The sequence below is a fragment of the Propithecus coquereli genome, unplaced genomic scaffold, assembly GCF_000956105.1.
Source record: "Propithecus coquereli isolate 6110/MARCELLA unplaced genomic scaffold, Pcoq_1.0 Scaffold332, whole genome shotgun sequence".
Lineage (NCBI taxonomy): Eukaryota > Metazoa > Chordata > Mammalia > Primates > Indriidae > Propithecus > Propithecus coquereli.
This window is the reverse complement of record NW_012148975.1, coordinates 296706-302490: the sequence shown is the minus strand read 5'-3', so window position 1 is coordinate 302490 and position 5785 is coordinate 296706.

Genomic DNA, 5785 nt, shown 5'->3' with positions numbered 1-5785 from the left:
CTGAGCACATATTGATTTCCAAATTCCTTGCTATCTGTGATTCAAGATTGAGAATTATAACGTCATGGGATGCTAATTGGGTTGCCTTTTTTTTTATTTTGTTGTGGTTTGTTTCTTATAAAATTTTTAAAGAAATATTTGATCTATACATAAGGTAGAGTAACAAAGCCTCATGTACCTACGCCCAGGTTTACTGGATGTTAGCATTTGACATACTTGGTCAGAACACCTTTTCCCAAGAACAAAAATACTACAGAAATGGTTAGAGTCCTGTGTAATGCTTCACAACATGTTTATTCTTGCTAATCTTTATTCCCAGTGGCAAACTGAACCCAAAAGATGATATATTTTCTTCCTATCCATGTATTTGAGAATTATATTACATATGCATGAGTTCACCAAGAAAATATGCCAATGTTAGTGTGTTTTTAAAGTTTACATGTATTGAATCTGTGATATAATGTTAGTTACAAGGGGCTATTTTCTTTGAAAGCATTCTTTCAGATTTATCCATTTGGTGTATGTATCACTAATTCATTCTTTGTCACTTTTCTATATATTTAATCTTATAAATATGTATGCTCAGATATACTCATTTCCACATTACATTTTCAAATTTTTGACAGTTACAAACAATTCTGTAATAAATATCTGAATAATCTTACAAATGAATGTTTGGAAGGGTTTTACTAGCATAGTTACAAGGGTAGAAATACGCTTATCTTTATTTTTGCTGGGTATTTTTAAACATTCTCAAAAGTAGCTGTACCAACTTATACTCTCACCTCCAGTGAAAATTTTCTTACCTTCATTCTCACTAACACTTGATGTTGGCAGATTTTACATATCCTACATATTTTTGTATGTTAAATTATATCTTATTGTTATTTAATGTTCACTTCAGTGATTACTTGCAGGTTGAATCTCTTTTTTTGTTATTTAGTCACTTTTATGAATTGATTATTAAATACTTTTACTCTTTTGTATTTAAAATTGGTCTTTCTTATTGATTTGTTGAGAATTTTTAAAAACAAATCCTACACAGTCATTGAGTTTTAGTTATGTATGTTACAAATACATTTCTATAATACAAATCTGTTACTTTTTCCTTGGAGATGGTGCATTATTTAAGGCAGATGTTTTTATTTTTAATCTAGTCAAATTCATTAAGTTTTTCCCTAATGATTCATCTGCTGACCAGGCTATGTCCCCTATATATATAACTATTATGTACCCATAATAATTGTTTTAAAAAGAAACTCCTTCCCTTATGTTAAAGGGTAAAAATTTGCTTTGTTTTGTGATTTATATCTAAGTCTTATATATACCTGAAATGGATTTTATTTTAGACAATGAAGTAATGATCCAATTTTATATATTTTTTACATAAGAATAAGCAATTTCCCAAGCACTGTCTCATGGAAGGGGGCAATTCGATTGATCCAATTATCTCTCTCTGAACTACATATTCATAAGGAGTTTCAGGTTGCTTTTTCCAATCAACCCCTAAGAGCAACCTCTCTTTTTATTTCTGTTGGCACAGATTAGATTTGTGTATTCTTGAATATCATGTAACAGTAATTAGACACTGCAGATATAATAATTAGAGATAAAATCACATGGTCAAGTGCATTAGTAAACAAAGTTAATTAACTGGGATGCATCTCTTACTTGCTGAATCACATTTCTTCCACTTCGTCTTGCAACTGACTTGTTTTTGCATGACATTCTTCATGTAATCTCATATATTCCATCTCCATTTGAACTGAGGCAGTGGCCCTAATGATCTCTAAATTGCTTTTGGGGGCATTTGTCCCTCTTCTTAAAGAATAGCACACATTTGCAGCTGAATCACTCTATCTATTGTCCAGTCCTGTCTAATCCAAAACATCTAAAAGCTTTCCTTTATTTTGTCCTCTATCTGTCACCTTCAGTTCAAAGTAGCAATGTTTATGCTCATATAATCTCACAAACTCTTTATCAAATTATAGTCCAGTCACACCCTTGGTAGTCTCATCAGAATATACTTTCTAATTTTCTGCAATATGGACAGACTGAGAATTTTCTAAACCTTCAAGATCTGATTCCTTTTTGCTTGACAATTCCTTGTTTCATTCATCTCCCTTTGTTAGCATTGGGCTGCCATATGCTGCCATAACAAACTACCACAGACTGGATGACTTAAACAAAAGAAATTTATTTTCTCACAGGCTGGAAGGTTCTGGCAAGCACTTGCTTCCTAGCTTGCGAACAATGACTTTCTCACCATGTCCTCACGTAACACAGAGAGAGAGAGAGAGAGAGAGAGAGAGAGAGAAGATAGTATGGCGTTTCATCTTTTAAGGATACTAATCTCACGTGAGTGTAATTATCTTCCATAGGACCCATCTCCAAATGCAATCACATTAGGGGTCAGGGCTTCAACATATGAATTTTGATGGGACACAATCCACTCCATGACACTATGTAGTGGGTGATGGAAACTAATTAAACTTGGGAGGATTGTTGTATACTGTCTCTACACTTACACTAATTTTGGGAGAAAAAACACCACTACGTTCCACTTGTCAGAGTAGAAGAAGATGACTTTGAGTAGATCAGTTGAGTTTTGGCTAAGATTTATCTCTCAGTGGGCCAAATGTGTCCCTGATTCTATACTCTGAGTATCCCAGTTCTAAAATGCTTAATAGAAATAGATATACATTAAATATCAGAATCCTTATAGTGGTTCCTTAATGTATGGCATGAGGGCTAAGCTTGTAGCAAAAAGTATCTACCTCAATCTACCAAAAAATGATCAGTAAATCTGAGCACTTGCATTCTTAGAAAAACAATCACAGTTACTACTGCCACCACGAAGAACTCAAAAGAAGCAGGAGGCAGTGATTCCTACCACTTTCACGTTTAACATACCGCCTATTTGAACTACTCACAAGAGATCTATATCTTGGATAATAGTAATGAATTACTGCAAACTTAAATGGGTAATGACTTCAATTGCAGTTGCTGTTCCAGATATGGGTTTCATTGCTGGAACAAATCAATATAATCTCTGGCACATACATGCAATCACTAAATAGAAGAACATTTTTTTTCGTTTATACCTGTGAATAGTGTCATCAGAAAATCTGCTTTCAGCTGCTATGACCAGGAATGTAACTTCACTCTTATGCCTCAATGCCATATAAACAGTTCAGGCCACTGACACAATCTAGTGACAAGGATTTATGTCATACCTCCATACTATAGGACACAAAGGTGGCTCATCAAATTGATGACACGGTGCTTATTCATGTGGTGAGCAGGAAATAGCAACTACTTAGATGGTATGGTAAGACACATGCATGCCAAAAGGTATGAAAAAAATCCCACAAAATACAATGTCACCATCAAATTTCTAGGTGTCCAGCAGCCTAGGGCAGGGTTTGACAAACTATTTTTTAAAGGGGCAGATAGTAAATATTTTAGGTGTATCATACATCTCTATCACAACTACCTAATTCTGCCATCGTATCATGAAATAGCCACAGTCAATATGTAGACAAATCAATGTAGTTGATTTCCAATAGAACTTTATTTATAAAATAGGCAACGGACTGGGTTTGGCCCTGAGGCTGTGGTTTACTGACATTTGGTATAGAGCATGTTGTCATATCCCTTCGAAAAAAAAGATAAGTTGCTAAATCTTATCCTTCCTACATCTAAGATAAAAAGCACCACTTGTAGCCTCTTTGCAATTTTTGAGGCTCCCTATGACTTATTTCAGTATACTACCAAACCCCCTTGTCCAGTAACCTGAGAAGCAGCTAGTTTTGGGAGGACCCACAATAAGAGAGTGTCTGCTTTAGTTCCAGACTGCCAAGAAAGCTACTGGGCCATGTGGGTCATATGACTCAGCAGATTCAATGTTGCTTAAAGTTTATATGACAGATAGGAATGTCATGATGCCTTAGAAAAGACATTGTAGGTGAATCATAGCACAGTGCATATTCTTAAGGTTTTGGAATACAGCTATTCCATTCTCTGCAGTTAATTCTTTTCCTTTTGAGAAAGCTTAATACTTGGCCTTTCAGAGGCTAAATATGTGGCAGGTGGCAATAAACCATAATGCAACCAGAGTTGCCATCATTAATTGTTGTCTTACCCACTAAGCCATAACTTTGGGCACACATTGTAGTAGCCCATTTTTAAATAGAGGTGAATATAGAAGAATGGCATCAAATATGTTGTAAAGAAACAAGTTTTAGGACCAAGTAACACAGATGGAATTAAATAGGTAAGAGATGCATCCCAGACAAAAATTCACATATTTGATCCTGACATCTGCAGTAATAATTTTGATATTTGTGATAATTTTAGAATTAAGTGACTGAGCTTACATGACATCTCGTAATACAAATCTAGTAAGTGATGGAGTTGGAATTTAAACATGTTTATCTTGTTCAAGATCTTTAATTATTAATCATTGTACCAAACTACCTCTGTGTTAATGTAAACTAAGATTTAGAGCACAGATTATTGTTATCACACTCTCACAAGTTACATTTTAAATTTTTTGATACAAATATTATTTTTATATTCATATTTAGTTGTAAAAATATATTGGGTATTATTTGGGCTATTTTACTCATCATCACTCATTTTTTTTTTTTTTTGCAATGACCCCACCAATCTTAAAGTGTATATTTCAGACCAGCTCTCAGCCAGTGGTGTGTGTGTGTGTGTGTGTGTGTGTGCGTGTGTGTGTATGCTTACGTACTTTTTTTTAAAAAAAGGCATGTATGTGTTCAATGGCTCTCCCCTCTGTGAGCCACAGTGCAGCCATATTGTGAACGGTAGCCATCTTAAAGGCAGGCTGGCCGTAGCATGACTTATGAGCCAGCTAAGTATGCATTGGGAACAGAAAAACAAATTAACTTGTTTTTAGTTAACTTGTAATTAACTTGTAACTGATTGTTTAAATTCTCCCAGTGTATGTAGTTAAATTTTACTATGCTTGCTTAATTCAAGAAAAAATGTACCTTACCTTAACCACTGCTACCTGCTTCTGTAAGCTCACTTGCCTAAAGATTGTAACCAAATCAGGTGATCTGAGGCAGGTCCCAGACCCCCAGGTACTGGAAATTATTTCAACATTGTTCCAAGCTGTATGCACAGTGTCACGTATTCCCTTATGGTGAAGGGTATAAAACCGTGCTGCTTTCAGGGCTCAGGGCCACTCTCTGTCTCTGGACTCTCTGCCGGAACAGGGGTGGTCGCTGGCCAGCTAATAAAGCCTCACATATTCGATTTAATTCGGCTTCAGTGGTCTTTCTTGCACTCCGTACTATAACAGTATGATAGAACATTTGTGTTATTAAATATCTGAATATGTATTTATATAATATGAAAATCATTTTAATACAAAATGCACTGACTCAAATTTCTTTCCCTAAAAGCCTGTAATGATTTTTTTCATAACTTATAGGAAGACTTCCCTAACTTTATTTTAATGTGTTCATTTAGTGTTTTTTTTTTTCTTTTGAGGGCTTAGTGATTGTAGATTTTGTTCTTTAGTACTGTAATTTTGAAAGTTTTCTCTATAGTACAGTTCTTAGGGCATTTACCTTTCCATTTATTTTTGCTGTAATGTGAGGACTGTCCGGAGCCATGAGGCCTGGCAGCTGCTTACCAAGCCCACGCATTTGCAAAGCCTGCGGAAGAGCTTGTAAGTTTCTATTTACCCATTATAACTATGTAGCCCTTGAAAGCCCCTGAGGGTTTCCTTATATAGAAATCCTCTGGC